At 66.8% G+C, this 18,124-nt stretch overlaps 1 long non-coding RNA gene across 2 annotated transcripts in view; it reads left to right on the top strand.

The window, feature by feature from the left end:
* The first annotated feature begins 1,081 nt into the window (after window positions 1-1,081).
* Window positions 1,082-18,124, top strand: part of LOC140075480 (uncharacterized) — a 50,811-nt gene continuing 33,768 nt past the window's right edge. The window contains exons 1-3 of one of the 2 annotated variants that reach the window (XR_011849428.1): window positions 1,082-1,226; window positions 3,430-3,699; window positions 5,108-5,191. This is a non-coding gene — a long non-coding RNA (uncharacterized lncRNA). Of the gene's footprint in view, window positions 1,227-3,429; window positions 3,700-5,107; window positions 5,192-18,124 lie in introns of those variants that run through there. The other variant, XR_011849429.1, reaches the window with a different exon arrangement.

The following is an 18,124-nucleotide window of genomic DNA, read 5'->3' on the forward strand; positions in this document are numbered from 1 at the left end:
GTTGCAGTGTTTGAAACCAAAAGCAAGTGTGGATCATAATGAGTGAGACCATATCATTACGAAGTGCTGCTCCTCCTATTTTCGCTCCACTCCTGGTTTGGGCATCAAAAACTGCATCTGGAAAACTGAACACGTGGACACACCCTAAACCAAAAAACCTTCTTTTTCTTACCTTCGCTATTTATGACACAGCAGTAACTTCTTCTCCCGGGCTCAGACCAAGGGTGATGCCACACATGGCGTTTGGAACCCGTTTTTGATCCGTCTTTAAGGGTGATGCCACACATGGTGTTTTGAGACTGTTTTTGGTCCGTTTTTAAGCAATCCGTTAACCGCATGCGTTAAAAAAACACATCTGTTTTTTTATAAAACACATGAGGTTTTTGACAGGTTTTGACAGGTATTACGAATTTGCGCAATAAAAACGGACAAAAACGCACACGTATTTAAAAAAGGATGCGTTTTTTAACGGACTGCTTAAAAACGGGCCAAAAACGGTTTCAAAACGCCATATGTGGCATCACCCTTACTCGGAGGAGGGCCAACTTGGGGGCAGAGCTACCCCTCACATGACTTCTTCAGACATCATGTGAGGAGATAGCAGGGGCTGATCCCGCCTCCTCCTCGTCCTGAAGCTTCAGCAGCTCTACAGCTCTAATGTACAGGACCAGGAGGAGGCAGGCAAAACAGGGGATAAAGGAGCAGCCCGGGATAATCTCCCAGCCACCGTGATGGCAGGACAGAGCCCAAAAAAACAGGACTGTCCTGCTGAATCCTGGACGGTTGGGAGGTATGCCCTCTGCACCTCTGCTGAGTGAGATGCTGTGATTAGTGGGGTCTCAGTGCTCCATTCCTTCCTGGAAAGGGAATAACATGCTATCTTAGGGCAACCCATTTAATATTAAATTGTGTCACTTATATTTTTTTCAGATTCCTGCATGCTGTCAGCTCCCCCTACATGGGCCCCCCGATTCTCTAGCAAGTGGGGGGCCCAATCCCTCTAGCTGAGGGGGACAGAATCCCTCTACCTAGGGGTGTCCCTTCCTCTGGCCCAAGCCAGAAGCCAGAAGCCTTCCCCTTCCTCCGGCCCAAGCCAGAAGCCTTCTCCGTCCTGAGCTTTTAGATGCCTGCCTTCTCTATCCCCGAGCATCCAGATGCCTGCCTTCTCCGGCACAAGTCTCAAGCCTCAGAAGCCTCAGCTGGGCAAAGAACAGAACGCCCATGGGGTGAGGAGATGATTTTGACGGATTTATTGCCGGGGGGGGTGGGGGTGGGTGAAGCCCCTGGTTTATAGTAACTACCATTGTTGTCTATATTCCATGTTTCATTGGCACAATTATTACACAGCAGACAGTTCATACCATGTGGCTAAGCATGCTGGGAGTTGTAGTTTCCGCTCTGCATTATTTTTGGACATTGGACTCTTCTGTATCATAAGTCTGCCTCAGAATTTATTGGAGAACAACAAATCCCAGCATTCATTACCATTGGCCAAAAATTATCCAGTTGCATCAAATAGATACAACACTATTTATAATGTATGTTCGGGGGGGGGGCACAACTCCCAGCATGCTCAGCAACAAACTGTATGGTTAAAAAAAATGTCTGTTGCCCATAGCAACTGATCACAGCAAAGTTGTCACTTTTTAAAATGAAAACTGTGATTGGTTGCTATGGGCAACAAAGAAGGTTTGCCATCTAGACTATTTTTATAGTGGAAGAGCCACCTGTTAGTAAACTTTTGGTTAAATATAGAGGCTTCTAAGTAACCAATCACAGCACAACAGTACAAGGAATGTTAGCTGTATTGTGATTGGTCACGATCGGCAACAGTGACTGTATAAGACATTCCGCCAAACAGTGAACCAGTTGCATAAATTATTGATATTGCTGCTCCGATCCCCCCAAATAAATGGTATGACAGGTTATGGGGATAGCTGTATAGCACTGCCATAGCGCATGGATGGTGCGGGGGACCACATGCTTGTCTGAGCGGCCGTGGGGTAATGTGCAAAGTCTGTGTCAGGACACCTGTTTGCAAATGCCGACAAAACGGCACGTGTGCCACCACCCTAAGGCTAGCGTCACACGTAGCGCTTTGTCTGCGCTTGCAAAACAGACAAAGTCGCGCCCACCGGGGCGGGCCTCGTGAACAAGCCGCCGGTGTTTCGCGTTAAACGCAAATTAACGCAAAACACCGACGTCTCGTTCCCGATCGCAGGCGTTTCCATAGAAACGCCGATGCGATCGGGCCGAGGCCCGCCCCAGTAGGCGCGACTTTGTCTGCGTTTGCAAGCGCAGACAAAGCGCTACGTGTGGCGCCAGCCTTAGGGTGATGCCATACGTCCCATTTTTGGATCGTTTTAAAGCATGCTTTTTCAGTCTGTTTAAAAGCACATGCATTTGTTAATGTCTACCATGCCTTTGGCCGGTGCCACGCGCACCGCTTCGGCTGCGTTTGAAAAGGCAAACGCAAGCAAAGCCGCGCCTACCGGGGCGGGCTGCGGCCGATCGCATCGCCGTTTCTATGGAAACGCCTGCGATCAGGAACAAGCCGCCGGTGTTTTGCATTAAATTAACGCAAAACACCGGCGGCTCGTTCCCGATCGCAGGCGTTTCCATAGAAACGCCTGCGATGTGATCGGGCCGAGGCCCGCCCCGGTGGGCGCGACCTTGTCTGCGTTTGCAAGCACAGACAAAGCGGTACGTGTGACACCAGCCTTTGGCTGTTTATCTTAATAGATAAACCGGTTCAAAGCAGTCGAACGCATGGTGAACAATAAAAAATTGACGCGTTTTAAAAACGCAGGCGTTTTTAAATGGGCTGAAGATGTCTGCGTTAAAACGGTCCAAAAATGGGCCATGTGGCATCACCCTGAGGGTGAAGACACACGTGGCGTTTTTGGGCCGTTTTACGTTTTCAGATCGTAAAAAACGCATGCTTTTTTAACGATCTGAAAACGCACTAACTAAAAACAGCCCACAAACGGCCTAAAAACGCCACGTGTGTCTTCACCCTGAGGCTGGCGCCACACGTAGCGCTTTGTCTGCGCTTGCAAAACGCGATCGCAGGCGTTTCCATAGGCGTTTGCAAGCGCAGACAAAGCTCTACGTGTGGCGCCAGCCTAAGGGTGAAGACACACGTGGCATTTTTAGGCCGTTTTTGGGCCGTTTTTAGATCGTAAAAAACGCATGCGTTTTTTGACAGGTTTAACCAATTATCTTAATTTCAAACTGGTCAAAAACGCATGCGTGATGGCTGGACAAACCCCAAAAACCAGGACTGTCCCGCTGAATGAGTGAGACCCCCCCCCCCCCAATCCTGTGATTAGTGCAGTCTCAGTGCTCCATTCCTTCCTGGAAAGGGAATAACATGCTATCTTAGGGCAACCCATTTAATATTAAATTGTGTAACTTATATTTTTTCAGATTCCTGCATGCTGTCAGCTCCCCTACATGGGCCCCCCCGATCCTCTAGCTAGTGGGGGACCCAATCCCTCTAGCTAAGGGGGACAGAAAACCTCTACCTAGGGGTGTCCCTTCCTCCGGCCCAAGCCAGAAGCCTTCTCCTGCCCAGGCCTCTAGACGCCTGCCTGCCTTCTCCATCTCTGAGCATCCAGATGCCTCCAAGCCTTCTCCGGCACAAGCCTCAAGCCATGTCAAGAGCCTCAGCTGGGCAAAGCACAGAACGCCCATGAGGTGAGGAGATGATTTTGACGGATCCATCACGGGGGGCAATGACCATGGTTTATAGTAACTACCATTGTTGCCTATATTCCATGTTTCATTGGCAGAATGGGAAAGGGTTGGTTGCTGCGAACTGCAGAGGCAGTCATCTAAATATGACACAATTATTACACAGCAGACAGTTCATACCATGTGGTTAAGCATTCTGGGAGTTGTAGTTCCCGTTCAGCATTGTTTTTGGACATTGGACTCTTCTGTATCATAAATCTGCCTCAGTATTTATTGGAGAACAACAAATTCCAGCATTCATTACCATTGGTCAAAAATGATCCAGTTGCATCAAATAGATACAACACTGTCTGTAATGGAAGCTGTCTGTAACCCATAGCCACAAACTGCAGCTCAACTGAGCAGAATATAACATTAAACCTGTGCAGGGGTCGGTTGCTATATACGATGTATGTATGGGAAAGGGGGGGGGGCACAACTCCCAGGATGCTCAGCAACAAATTGTATGCTTAAAAAAAAATGTATAAAAAAAAATGAAGGTTTGCCATTTAGACTATTTTTATAGTGGAAGAGCCACCTGTTATTGAACTTTTGGTAAAATATAGAGGCTTTAATGTAACCAATAACAGTACAAGGAATGTTAGCTGTATTGTGATTGGTCACCATCGGCAACAGTGACTGTATTCTGATTAGACATTCCGCCTAACAGTGACCCAGTTGCATAAATTATTGATATTGCTGCTCCGATCCCCCCAAATAAATGGTATGCCAGGTTATGGGGATTGCTGTATAGCATTGCCATAGCGCATGGATGCATGCATGGTGGTGTAACGTGCAAAGTCTGTGCCAGGACACCTACTATACTGTGTGGTTTATAGCAATAGTCTTCTCATATAGGGGAATGACAAATTATGGACTACAAGTCTCTTGTGCCCCGGATGCAACTGATCCCTCTGCACCTCCTCAAGTTATGCCTCTTCTGAGCGGGATCCTAATCCTGCGGTCAGTGGGGGTCAATGCTACATTACTCTTTGGAAAGGGGATAACATGATATCTTGGGGAAACCCCTTTAATTAACAATTATGCCACTTTAAGGGGTTGTCCACTTTCAGCAAACAATTGATATTGTTTGTGTAAGAAAAAGTTAAACATTTTCCCAATATACTTTCTGTATCCGTTCCTCACCACTTTCTAGATCTCTGCTTGCTTTGCTTCAATAGAGAGCTTCTAAGTTTACTTCCAGTGGATATGGAGGTGTAGGTGCACGATCTGTTATTATCGCACTGCTTGCTTTCTATATAAGTACAGCAAGCAGAGTTACAGAAATTATATAGAAAAAATTCTATAACTTTTCATTACACATATAATATCAATTGTTTACTAAAATAAACACTTTCTTGTTATTTCTCAGATTTCTGTCAGCCCAAGGAGTCCTCCAAAACCTCTACCTAGGGGTACAACATCCAGCCTGCCTTGCTGCCCCCCTTGGCCCGGGCCAGCCTGCCTTGCTGCCTCCCCCAGCCCGGGCCAGCCTGCCCTGCTGCCTCCCCTGGCCCGGGCCAGCCTGCCCTGCTGCCTCCCCCGGCCCGGGCAAGCCTGCCCTGCTGCCTCCCCCAGCCCGGGCCAGCCTGCCTTGCTGCCCCCCTTGGCCCGGGCCAGCCTGCCTTGCTGCCTCCCCCGGCCAGCGGCGTTGCTGCCTCCCCCCGCCCGGGCCAGCCTGCCTTGATGCCTCCCTTGACCCGGGCCAGCCTGCCTTGCTGCCCCCCTTGGCCCGGGCCAGCCTGCCTTGCTGCCTCCCCCGGCCCGGGCCAGCCTGCCTTGCTGCCTCCCCCGGCCCGGGCCAGCCTGCCTTGCTGCCTCCCCCGGCCCGGGCCAGCCTGCCTTGCTGCCTCCCCCGGACCGGGCCAGCCTGCCTTGCTGCCCCCTTGGCCCGGGCCAGCCTGCCTTGCTGCCCCCCTTGGCCCGGGCCAGCCTGCCTTGCTGCCCCCCTTGGCCCGGGCCAGCCTGCCTTACTGCCCCCCTTGGCCCGGGCCAGCCTGCCTTGCTGCCTCCCCCGGCCCGGGCCAGCCTGCCTTGCTGCCCCCCTTGGCCCGGGCCAGCCTGCCTTGCTGCCCCCCTTGGCCCGGGCCAGCCTGCCTTGCTGCCCCCCTTGGCCCGGGCCAGCCTGCCTTGCTGCCCCCCTTGGCCCGGGCCAGCCTGCCTTGCTGCCCCCCTTGGCCCGGGCCAGCCTGCCTTGCTGCCCCCCTTGGCCCGGGCCAGCCTGCCTTGCTGCCCCCCTTGGCCCGGGCCAGCCTGCCTTGCTGCCCCCCTTGGCCCGGGCCAGCCTGCCTTGCTGCCCCCCTTGGCCCGGGCCAGCCTGCCTTGCTGCCCCCCTTGGCCCGGGCCAGCCTGCCTTGCTGCCCCCCTTGGCCCGGGCCAGCCTGCCTTGCTGCCCCCCTTGGCCCGGGCCAGCCTGCCTTGCTGCCCTCATTGGCCCGGGCCAGCCTGCCTTGCTGCCCCCCTTGGCCCGGGCCAGCCTGCCTTGCTGCCCCCCTTGGCCCGGGCCAGCCTGCCTTGCTGCCCCCCTTGGCCCGGGCCAGCCTGCCTTGCTGCCCCCCTTGGCCCGGGCCAGCCTGCCTTGCTGCCCCCCTTGGCCCGGGCCAGCCTGCCTTGCTGCCCCCCTTGGCCCGGGCCAGCCTGCCTTGCTGCCCCCCTTGGCCCGGGCCAGCCTGCCTTGCTGCCCCCCTTGGCCCGGGCCAGCCTGCCTTGCTGCCCCCCTTGGCCCGGGCCAGCCTGCCTTGCTGCCCCCCTTGGCCCGGGCCAGCCTGCCTTGCTGCCCCCATTGGCCCGGGCCAGCCTGCCTTGCTGCCCCCCTTGGCCCGGGCCAGCCTGCCTTGCTGCCCCCCTTGGCCCGGGCCAGCCTGCCTTGCTGCCCCCCTTGGCCCGGGCCAGCCTGCCTTGCTGCCCCCCTTGGCCCGGGCCAGCCTGCCTTGCTGCCCCCCTTGGCCCGGGCCAGCCTGCCTTGCTGCCCCCCTTGGCCCGGGCCAGCCTGCCTTGCTGCCCCCCTTGGCCCGGGCCAGCCTGCCTTGCTGCCCTCATTGGCCCGGGCCAGCCTGCCTTGCTGCCCCCCTTGGCCCGGGCCAGCCTGCCTTGCTGCCCCCCTTGGCCCGGGCCAGCCTGCCTTGCTGCCCCCCTTGGCCCGGGCCAGCCTGCCTTGCTGCCCCCCTTGGCCCGGGCCAGCCTGCCTTGCTGCCCCCCTTGGCCCGGGCCAGCCTGCCTTGCTGCCCCCCTTGGCCCGGGCCAGCCTGCCTTGCTGCCCCCCTTGGCCCGGGCCAGCCTGCCTTGCTGCCCCCCTTGGCCCGGGCCAGCCTGCCTTGCTGCCCCCCTTGGCCCGGGCCAGCCTGCCTTGCTGCCCCCCTTGGCCCGGGCCAGCCTGCCTTGCTGCCCCCCTTGGCCCGGGCCAGCCTGCCTTGCTGCCCCCCTTGGCCCGGGCCAGCCTGCCTTGCTGCCCTCATTGGCCCGGGCCAGCCTGCCTTGCTGCCCCCCTTGGCCCGGGCCAGCCTGCCTTGCTGCCCCCCTTGGCCCGGGCCAGCCTGCCTTGCTGCCCCCCTTGGCCCGGGCCAGCCTGCCTTGCTGCCCCCCTTGGCCCGGGCCAGCCTGCCTTGCTGCCCCCCTTGGCCCGGGCCAGCCTGCCTTGCTGCCCCCCTTGGCCCGGGCCAGCCTGCCTTGCTGCCCCCCTTGGCCCGGGCCAGCCTGCCTTGCTGCCCCCCTTGGCCCGGGCCAGCCTGCCTTGCTGCCCCCCTTGGCCCGGGCCAGCCTGCCTTGCTGCCCCCCTTGGCCCGGGCCAGCCTGCCTTGCTGCCCCCCTTGGCCCGGGCCAGCCTGCCTTGCTGCCCCCCTTGGCCCGGGCCAGCCTGCCTTGCTGCCCCCCTTGGCCCGGGCCAGCCTGCCTTGCTGCCCCCCTTGGCCCGGGCCAGCCTGCCTTGCTGCCCCCCTTGGCCCGGGCCAGCCTGCCTTGCTGCCCCCCTTGGCCCGGGCCAGCCTGCCTTGCTGCCCCCCTTGGCCCGGGCCAGCCTGCCTTGCTGCCTCCCCCGGCCTGGGCCAGCGGCCTTGCTGCCTTCCCCGCCCTGCAGCTTTGCTGCCCCCCGCCCCCCGGCCCGGGCCATTCTGCCTTGCTGCCTCCCTTGGCCCGGGCCAGCCTGCCTTGCTGCCCCCCTTGGCCCGGGCCAGCCTGCCTTGCTGCCCCCCTTGGCCCGGGCCAGCCTGCCTTGCTGCCCCCCTTGGCCCGGGCCAGCCTGCCTTGCTGCCCCCCTTGGCCCGGGCCAGCCTGCCTTGCTGCCCCCATTGGCCCGGGCCAGCCTGCCTTGCTGCCCCCCTTGGCCCGGGCCAGCCTGCCTTGCTGCCCCCCTTGGCCCGGGCCAGCCTGCCTTGCTGCCCCCCTTGGCCCGGGCCAGCCTGCCTTGCTGCCCCCCTTGGCCCGGGCCAGCCTGCCTTGCTGCCCCCCTTGGCCCGGGCCAGCCTGCCTTGCTGCCCCCCTTGGCCCGGGCCAGCCTGCCTTGCTGCCCCCCTTGGCCCGGGCCAGCCTGCCTTGCTGCCCCCCTTGGCCCGGGCCAGCCTGCCTTGTTGCCCCCCTTGGCCCGGGCCAGCCTGCCTTGCTGCCCCCCTTGGCCCGGGCCAGCCTGCCTTGCTGCCCCCCTTGGCCCGGGCCAGCCTGCCTTGCTGCCTCCCCCGGCCTGGGCCAGCGGCCTTGCTGCCTTCCCCGCCCTGCAGCTTTGCTGCCCCCCGCCCCCCGGCCCGGGCCATTCTGCCTTGCTGCCTCCCTTGGCCCGGGCCAGCCTGCCTTGCTGCCCCCCTTGGCCCGGGCCAGCCTGCCTTGCTGCCCCCCTTGGCCCGGGCCAGCCTGCCTTGCTGCCCCCCTTGGCCCGGGCCAGCCTGCCTTGCTGCCCCCCTTGGCCCGGGCCAGCCTGCCTTGCTGCCCCCATTGGCCCGGGCCAGCCTGCCTTGCTGCCCCCCTTGGCCCGGGCCAGCCTGCCTTGCTGCCCCCCTTGGCCCGGGCCAGCCTGCCTTGCTGCCCCCCTTGGCCCGGGCCAGCCTGCCTTGCTGCCCCCCTTGGCCCGGGCCAGCCTGCCTTGCTGCCCCCCTTGGCCCGGGCCAGCCTGCCTTGCTGCCCCCCTTGGCCCGGGCCAGCCTGCCTTGCTGCCCCCCTTGGCCCGGGCCAGCCTGCCTTGCTGCCCCCCTTGGCCCGGGCCAGCCTGCCTTGCTGCCCCCCTTGGCCCGGGCCAGCCTGCCTTGCTGCCTCCCCCGGCCTGGGCCAGCGGCCTTGCTGCCTTCCCCGCCCTGCAGCTTTGCTGCCCCCCGCCCCCCGGCCCGGGCCATTCTGCCTTGCTGCCTCCCTTGGCCCGGGCCAGCCTGCCATGCTGCCTCCCCCGGCCCATGCCAGCCTGCCCGGCTGCCTCCCCCGGCCCGGGCCTGCGGCTTTGCTGCCTCCCCCGGCCCAGGCCAGCGGCCTTGCTGCCTTCCCAGGCCAGCGGCGTTGCTGCCTCCCCCCGCCCTGCGGCTTTGCTGGCCCCCCGCCCCCCGGCCCGGGCCAGCCTGCCTTGCTGCCCCCCTTGGCCCGAGCCAGCCCGCCTTGCTGCCTCCCCCCGCCCTGCGGCTTTGCTGCCACCCCCGGCCCGGGCCAGCCTGCCTGGCTGCCCCCCTTGGCCCGGGCCAGCCTGCCTGGCTGCCCTCCTTGGCCCGGGCCAGCCTGCCTTGCTGCCCTCCTTGGCCCGGGCCTGCGGCTTTGCTGCCTCCCCCGGCCCAGGCCAGCGGCCTTGCTGCCTTCCCAGGCCAGCGGCGTTGCTGCCTCCCCCCGCCCTGCGGCTTTGCTGGCCCCCCGCCCCCCGGCCCGGGCCAGCCTGCCTTGCTGCCCCCCTTGGCCCGAGCCAGCCCGCCTTGCTGCCTCCCCCCGCCCTGCGGCTTTGCTGCCACCCCCGGCTCGGGCCAGCCTGCCTGGCTGCCCCCCTTGGCCCGGGCCAGCCTGCCTTGCTGCCCTCCTTGGCCCGGGCCAGCCTGCCTTGCTGCCCCCCTTGGCCTGGGCCAGCCTGCCTTGCTGCCTTCCCCGCCCTGCAGCTTTGCTGCCCCCCGCCCCCCGGCCCGGGCCATTCTGCCTTGCTGCCTCCCTTGGCCTGGGCCAGCCTGCCTTGCCGCCTCCCTTGGCCCGGGCCAGCCTGCCTTGCCGCCTCCCTTGGCCCGGGCCAGCCTGCCTTGCCGCCTCCCTTGGCCCGGGCCAGCCTGCCTTGCCGCCTCCCTTGGCCCGGGCCAGCCTGCCTTGCCGCCCCCCTTGGCCCGGGCCAGCCTGCCTTGCTGCCTCCCCCGGCCCGGGCCTGCGGCTTTGCTGCCTCCCCCGGCCCGGGCCAGCGGCCTTGCTGCCTTCCCCGCCCTGCAGCTTTGCTGCCCCCCGGCCCGGGCCATTCTGCCTTGCTGCCTCCCTTGGCCCGGGCCAGCCTGCCTTGCTGCCCCCCTTGGCCCGGGCCAGCCTGCCTTGCTGCCCCCCTTGGCCCGGGCCAGCCTGCCTTGCTGCCTCCCCCGGCCCGGGCCTGCGGCTTTGCTGCCTCCCCCGGCCCGGGCCAGCGGCCTTGCTGCCTTCCCCGCCCTGCAGCTTTGCTGCCCCCCGCCCCCCGGCCCGGGCCATTCTGCCTGGCTGCCCCCCTTGGCCCGGGCCAGCCTGCCTTGCTGCCCCCCTTGGCCCGGGCCAGCCCGCCTTGCCGCCTCCCCCCGCCCTGCAGCTTTGCTGCCACCCCCCCCCGGCCCGGGCCATTCTGCCTTGCTGCCTCCCTTGGCCCGGGCCCGGGCCAGCCTGCCCTGCTGCCTCCCTTGGCCCGGGCCAGCCTGCCCTGCTGCCTCCCTTGGCCCGGGCCAGCCTGCCCTGCCGCCTCCCTTGGCCCGGGCCAGCCTGCCCTGCTGCCCCCCTTGGCCCGGGCCAGCCTGCCTTCCTTGGCCCCGGCCAGCCTGCCTTGCTGCCTCCCTTGGCCCCGGCCAGCCTGCCTTGCTGCCCCCCTTGGCCCGGGCCATCCTGCCTTGCTGCCCCCCTTGGCCCGGGCCAGCCTGCCTTGCTGCCTCCCCCGGCCCGGGCCAGCCTGCCCTGCAGCCTCCTTTGGCCCGGGCCAGCCTGCCTTGCTGCCTCCCCCGGACCGGGCCAGCCTGCCTTGCTGCCCCCCTTGGCCCGGGCCAGCCTGCCTTGCTGCCCCCCTTGGCCCGGGCCAGCCTGCCTTGCTGCCCCCCTTGGCCCGGGCCAGCCTGCCTTGCTGCCCCCCTTGGCCCGGGCCAGCCTGCCTTGCTGCCCCCCTTGGCCCGGGCCAGCCTGCCTTGCTGCCCCCCTTGGCCCGGGCCAGCCTGCCTTGCTGCCCCCCTTGGCCCGGGCCAGCCTGCCTTGCTGCCCCCCTTGGCCCGGGCCAGCCTGCCTTGCTGCCCCCCTTGGCCCGGGCCAGCCTGCCTTGCTGCCCCCCTTGGCCCGGGCCAGCCTGCCTTGCTGCCCCCCTTGGCCCGGGCCAGCCATCCTTGCTGCCCCCCTTGGCCCGGGCCAGCCTGCCTTGCTGCCCCCCTTGGCCCGGGCCAGCCTGCCTTGCTGCCCCCCTTGGCCCGGGCCAGCCTGCCTTGCTGCCTCCCCCGCCCTGCAGCTTTGCTGCCCCCCGCCCCCCGGCCCGGGCCATTCTGCCTTGCCGCCTCCCTTGGCCCGGGCCAGCCTGGCTTGCCGCCTCCCTTGGCCCGGGCCAGCCTGGCTTGCCGCCTCCCTTGGCCCGGGCCAGCCTGCCTTGCTGCCCCCCTTGGCCCGGGCCAGCCTGCCTTGCCGCCTCCCTTGGCCCGGGCCAGCCTGCCTTGCTGCCCCCCTTGGCCCGGGCCAGCCTGCCTTGCTGCCTCCCCCGGCCCGGGCCTGCGGCTTTGCTGCCTCCCCCGGCCCGGGCCAGCGGCCTTGCTGCCTTCCCCGCCCTGCAGCTTTGCTGCCCCCCGCCCCCCGGCCCAGGCCATTCTGCCTTGCTGCCTCCCTTGGCCCGGGCCAGCCTGCCTTGCTGCCCCCCTTGGCCCGGGCCAGCCTGCCTTGCTGCCCCCCTTGGCCCGGGCCAGCCTGCCTTGCTGCCTCCCCCGGCCCGGGCCTGCGGCTTTGCTGCCTCCCCCGGCCCGAGCCAGCGGCCTTGCTGCCTTCCCCGCCCTGCAGCTTTGCTGCCCCCCGCCCCCCGGCCCATTCTGCCTGGCTGCCCCCCTTGGCCCGGGCCAGCCTGCCTTGCTGCCCCCCTTGGCCCGGGCCAGCCCGCCTTGCTGCCTCCCCCCGCCCTGCAGCTTTGCTGCCCCCCCCCCCCCCGGCCCGGGCCATTCTGCCTTGCTGCCTCCCTTGGCCCGGGCCCGGGCCAGCCTGCCTTGCTGCCTCCCTTGGCCCGGGCCAGCCTGCTCTGCTGCCTCCCTTGGCCCGGGCCAGCCTGCCCTGCCGCCTCCCTTGGCCCGGGCCAGCCTGCCCTGCTGCCCCCCTTGTCCCGGGCCAGCCTGCCTTCCTTGGCCCCGGCCAGCCTGCCTTCCTGCCTCCCTTGGCCCCGGCCAGCCTGCCTTGCTGCCCCCCTTGGCCCGGGCCATCCTGCCTTGCTGCCCCCCTTGGCCCGGGCCAGCCTGCCTTGCTGCCTCCCCCGGCCCGGGCCAGCCTGCCCTGCAGCCTCCTTTGGCCCGGGCCAGCCTGCCTTGCTGCCTCCCCCGGACTGGGCCAGCCTGCCTTGCTGCCCCCCTTGGCCCGGGCCAGCCTGCCTTGCTGCCTCCCCCGGCCCGGGCCTGCGGCTTTGCTGCCTCCCCCGGCCCAGGCCAGCGGCCTTGCTGCCTTCCCAGGCCAGCGGCGTTGCTGCCTCCCCCCGCCCTGCGGCTTTGCTGCCCCCCCGCCCCCCGGCCCGGGCCAGCCTGCCTTGCTGCCCCCCTTGGCCCGGGCCAGCCCGCCTTGCTGCCTCCTCCGGCCCGGGCCAGCCTGCCTGGCTGCCTCCCCCGGCCCGGGCCAGCCTGCCTGGCTGCCTCCCTTGGCCCGGGCAAGCCTGCCCTGCTGCCCCCCTTGGCCCGGGCCAGCCTGCCTTCCTTGGCCCCGGCCAGCCTGCCTTCCTACCTCCCTTGGCCCCGTCCAGCCTGCCTTGCTGCCCCCCTTGGCCCGGGCCATCCTGCCTTGCTGCCCCCCTTGGCCCGGGCCAGCCTGCCTTGCTGCCTCCCCCGGCCCGGGCCAGCCTGCCCTGCAGCCTCCTTTGGCCCGGGCCAGCCTGCCTTGCTGCCTCCCCCGGACTGGGCCAGCCTGCCTTGCTGCCCCCCTTGGCCCGGGCCAGCCTGCCTTGCTGCCTCCCCCGGCCCGGGCCTGCGGCTTTGCTGCCTCCCCCGGCCCAGGCCAGCGGCCTTGCTGCCTTCCCAGGCCAGCGGCGATGCTTCCTCCCCCCGCCCTGCGGCTTTGCTGCCCCCCCGCCCCCCGGCCCGGGCCAGCCTGCCTTGCTGCCCCCCTTGGCCCGGGCCAGCCCGCCTTGCTGCCTCCTCCGGCCCGGGCCAGCCTGCCTGGCTGCCTCCCCCGGCCCGGGCCAGCCTGCCTGGCTGCCTCCCCCGGCCCGGGCCAGCCTGCCTGGCTGCCTCCCCCGGCCCGGGCCAGCCTGCCTTGCTGCCTCCCCCGGCCCGGGCCTGCGGCTTTGCTGCCTCCCCCGGCCCGGGCCAGCCTGCCTTGCTGCCCCCCTTGGCCCGGGCCAGCCCGCCTTGCTGCCTCCCCCCGCCCTGCGGCTTTGCTGCCACCCCCGGCCCGGGCCAGCCTGCCTGGCTGCCTCCCCCGGGCCAGCCTGCCTGGCTGCCTCCTCCGGCCCGGGCCAGCCTGCCTGGCTGCCTCCCCCGGCCCGGGCCAGCCTGCCTGGCTGCCTCCCCCGGCCCGGGCCAGCCTGCCTGGCTGCCTCCCCCGGCCCGAGCCAGCCTGCCTGGCTGCCTCCCCCGGCCCGGGCCAGCCTGCCTTGCTGCCTCCCTTGGCCCGGGCCAGCCTGCCTTGCTGCCCTCCTTGGCCCGGGCCAGCCTGCCTTGCTGCCTACGCCCGCCCTGCGGCTTTGCTGCCACCCCCCGCCCGGGCCAACCTGCCTTGCTGACTCCTTCGGCCCGGGCCAGCCTTGCCTTGCTGCCTCCCCCGGCCCGGGCCAGCCTGCCTTGCTGCCTCCCTTGGCCCGGGCCAGCCTGCCCTGCTGCCTCCCTTGGCCCGGGCCAGCCTGCCCTGCCGCCTCCCTTGGCCCGGGCCAGCCTGCCCTGCTGCCCCCCTTGGCCCGGGCCAGCCTGCCTCCCTTGGCCCCGGCCAGCCTGCCTTGCTGCCCCCATTGGCCCGGGCCATCCTGCCTTGCTGCCCCCCTTGGCCCGGGCCAGCCTGCCTTGCTGCCTCCCCCGGCCCGGGCCAGTCTGCCCTGCAGCCTCCTTTGGCCCGGGCCAGCCTACCTTGCTGCCTCCCCCGGACCGGGCCAGCCTGCCTTGCTGCCCCCCTTGGCCCGGGCCAGCCTGCCTTGCTGCCCCCCTTGGCCCGGGCCAGCCTGCCTTGCTGCCCCCCTTGGCCCGGGCCAGCCTGCCTTGCTGCCTCCCCCCACCCTGCGGCTTTGCTGCCACCCCCGGCCCGGGCCAGCCTGCCTTGCTGCCTCCCCCAGCCTGGGCCAGCCTGCCTTGCTGCCTTCCCAGGCCAGCGGCCTTGCTGCCCCCCTTGGCCCGGGCCAGCCTGCCCTGTTGCCCCCCTTGGCCCGGGCCAGCCTGCCTTGCTGCCCCCCTTGGCCCGGGCCAGCCTGCCTTGCTGCCCCCCTTGGCCCGGGCCAGCCTGCCTTGCTGCCCCCCTTGGCCCGGGCCAGCCTGCCTTGCTGCCTTCCCAGGCCAGGGCCAGCCTGCCCTGCTGCCTCCCTTGGCCCGGGCCAGCCTGCCCTGCTGCCTCCCTTGGCCCGGCCCAGCCTGCCTTGCAGCCTCCCCTGGCCCGGGCCAGCCTGCCCTGCTGCCTTCCCAGGCCAGGGCCAGCGGCCTTGCTGCCTTCCCCTGCCCTGCGGCTTTGTTGCCTCCCCCGGCCCGGGCCAGCCTGCCTTGCTGCCTCCCCCGGCCATGCCTCCAGCCAGCCTGCCTGCCTCCTCCGGACCATGCCTCCAGCCAGCCTGCCTGCCTCCTCCGGGCCATGCCTCCAGCCAGCCTGCCTGCCTCCTCCGATCCATGCCTGCAGCCACCTGCCTGCCTCCTCCGATCCATGCCTGCAGCCACCTGCCTGCCTCCTCCGGGCCATACCTCCATCCAGCCTGCCCGCCTCCTCCGGGCCATGCCGCCAACCTGCCTGCCTCCTCCGGGCCATGCCTCCAGCCTGCCTGCCTCCGGGCCATGCCTCCAGCCAGCCTGCCTGCCTCCTCCGGGCCATGCCTCCAGCCAGCCTGCCTGCCTGCTCCGGGCCATGCCTCCAGCCAGCCTGCCTGCCTCCGGGCCATGCCTGCAGCCAGCCTGCCTGCCTCCTCCGGGCCATGCCTCCAGCCAGCCTGCCTGCCTCCTCCGGGCCATGCCTCCAGCCAGCCTGCCTGCCTCCTCCGGGCCATGCCTCCAGCCAGCCTGCCTGCCTCCTCCGGGCCATGCCTCCAGCCAGCCTGCCTGCCTCCTCCGGGCCATGCCTCCAGCCAGCCTGCCTGCCTCCTCCGGGCCATGCCTCCAGCCAGCCTGCCTGCCTCCTTCGGGCCATGCCTCCAGCCAGCCTGCCTGCCTCCTCCGGGCCACTCCTCCAGCCAGCCTGCCTGCCTCCTCCGGGCCATGCCTCCAGCCTGCCTGCCTCCTCCGGGCCACTCCTCCAGCCAGCCTGCCTGCCTCCTCCGGGCCATGCCTCCAGCCAGCCTGCCTGCCTCCTCCGGGCCATGCCTCCAGCCAGCCTGCCTGCCTCCTCCGGGCCATGCCTCCAGCCAGCCTGCCTGCCTCCTCCGGGCCATGCCTCCAGCCAGCCTGCCTGCCTCCTCCGGGCCATGCCTCCAGCCAGCCTGCCTGCCTCCTCCGGGCCATGCCTCCAGCCAGCCTGCCTGCCTCCTCCGGGCCATGCCTCCAGCCAGCCTGCCTGCCTCCTCCGGGCCATGCCTCCAGCCAGCCTGCCTGCCTCCTCCGGGCCATGCCTCCAGCCAGGCTGCCTGCCTCCTCCGGGCCATGCCTCCAGCCAGCCTGCCTGCCTCCTCCGGGCCATGCCGCCAACCAGCCTGCCTCCTCCGGGCCATGCCTCCATCCAGCCTGCCTGTCTCCTCCGGGCCATGCCACCAACATGCCTGCCTCCTCCGGGCCATGCCTCCAGCCAGCCTGCCTGCCTCCTCCGGGCCATACCTTCATCCATCCAGCCTGCCTGCCTCCTCTGGGCCATGCCTCCAGCCAGCCTGCCTGCCTCCTCTGGGCCATGCCGCCAACCAGCCTGCCTCCTCCGGGCCATGCCTCCATCCAGCCTGCCTGTCTCCTCCGGGCCATGCCACCAACATGCCTGCCTCCTCCGGGCCATGCCTCCAGCCAGCCTGCCTGCCTCCTCCGGGCCATGCCGCCAACCAGCCTGCCTGCCTCCTCTGGCCCATGCCGCCAACCAGCCTGCCTCCTCCGGGCCATGCCTCCATCCAGCCTGCCTGTCTCCTCCGGGCCATGCCACCAACATGCCTGCCTCCTCCGGGCCATGCATCCAGCCAGCCTGCCTGCCTCCTCCGGGCCATACCTCCATCCATCCAGCCTGCCTGCCTCCTCCGGGCTATGCCTCCAGCCAGCCTGCCTGTCTCCTCCGGGCCATGCCACCAACCTGCCTGCCTCCTCCGGGCCATGCCTCCAGCCAGCCTGCCTGCCTCCTCCGGGCCATACCTCCATCCATCCAGCCTGCCTGCCTCCTCCGGGCCATGCCCTTCAGCCAGCCTGCCTGTCTCCTCTGGGCCATGCCACCAACCTGCCTGCCTCCTCCAGGCCATGCCTCCAGCCACCTGCCTGCCTCCTCCGGGCCATGCCTCCAGCCAGCCTGCCTGCCTACTCCGGGCCATGCCTCCAGCCAGCCTGCCTGCCTCCTCCGGGCCATGCCTCCAGCCAGCCTGCCTGCCTCCTCCGGGCCATGCCTCCAGCCAGCTTGCCTGCCTCCTCCGGGCCATGCCTCCAGCCAGCCTGCCTGCCTCCTCCGGGCCATACCTCCATCCATCCAGCCTGCCTGTCTCCTCCGGGCCATGCCCTTCAGCCAGCCTGCCTGTCTCCTCTGGGCCATGCCACCAACCTGCCTGCCTCCTCCGGGCCATGCCTCCAGCTCACCTGCCTGCCTCCTCCGGGCCACGCCTCCAGCCACCTGCCTGCCTCCTCCGGGCCATGCCTCCAGCCAGCCTGCCTGCCTCCTCCGGGCCATGCCTCCAGCCAGCCTGCCTGCCTCCTCCGGGCCATGCCTCCAGCCAGCCTGCCTGCCTCCTCCGGGCCATGCCTCCAGCCTGCCTGCCTCCTCCGGGCCATGCCTCCAGCCAGCCTGCCTGCCTCCTCCGGGCCATGCCTCCAGCCTGCCTGCCTCCTCCGGGCCATGCCTCCAGCCAGCCTGCCTCCTCCGGGCCATGCCTCCAGCCAGCCTGCCTGCCTCCTCCGGGCCATGCCTCCAGCCTGCCTGCCTGCCTCCTCCGGGCCATGCCTCCAGCCAGCCTGCCTGCCTCCTCCGGGCCATGCCTCCAGCCTGCCTGCCTGCCTCCTCTGGGCCATGCCTCCAGCCTGCCTGCCTGCCTCCTCCGGGCCATGCCTCCAGCCAGCCTGCCTGCCTCCTCCGGGCCATGCCTCCAGCCTGCCTCCTCTGGCTTCAAAATAAAACACTCAAATTGTGAGTAAAGATGTGTCCTGTGTTTTAAAAAATGCGTCGTTGGGTATTTCCTCTTGAACAAAACTCATTGTCATTCCAGTCATGTTTAATAGTAAAGGTTAACTAAGCATAAGGGATTCTGACTTCCAAATGAAGTGAGGGTAATTTGCAGCACTTAGTGGCACCTGTCTGAACCTGACTCTTTTATCCAATAAAAGATATTGTCCATCAGGATATACAATTATATACAGTCCAGCAATAGGAGACAAAATATGCAAATCATAGACGCCATACAAAATTTTCAGGCCAAAATTTCCATCACTGAAACTGTAATGATAATAGATAATAATCTCCAGTGAAATGCTTTAAGGGTGTGTAAAAGGCATATTGTACCAAGAGAGAAATTAATAGATGTCATAACGTTGTTAAAGCGGTTGTTCCAGTGATAGCAAGTGTCTAACTTGCTGATCGGCAGGAATCTCGGTGAAGGGGCTCCTACGGTTCTCGAGAACAGGGGTCGTTGTACACGAGATGAACAGAGCAGCCTGTCGCATACTTATTTTCCACCATAATTTGCTAGTAAATTCCTTAAAAATGAGACATTGTGATTTTTCTGGATTTGTTTTTTACATTTTGTCTCTCATAGATAAGGTTCTACCTA

This window comes from Engystomops pustulosus, chromosome 8 (assembly GCF_040894005.1).
Source record: "Engystomops pustulosus chromosome 8, aEngPut4.maternal, whole genome shotgun sequence".
In the NCBI taxonomy this organism is placed as follows: Eukaryota; Metazoa; Chordata; class Amphibia; order Anura; family Leptodactylidae; genus Engystomops; species Engystomops pustulosus.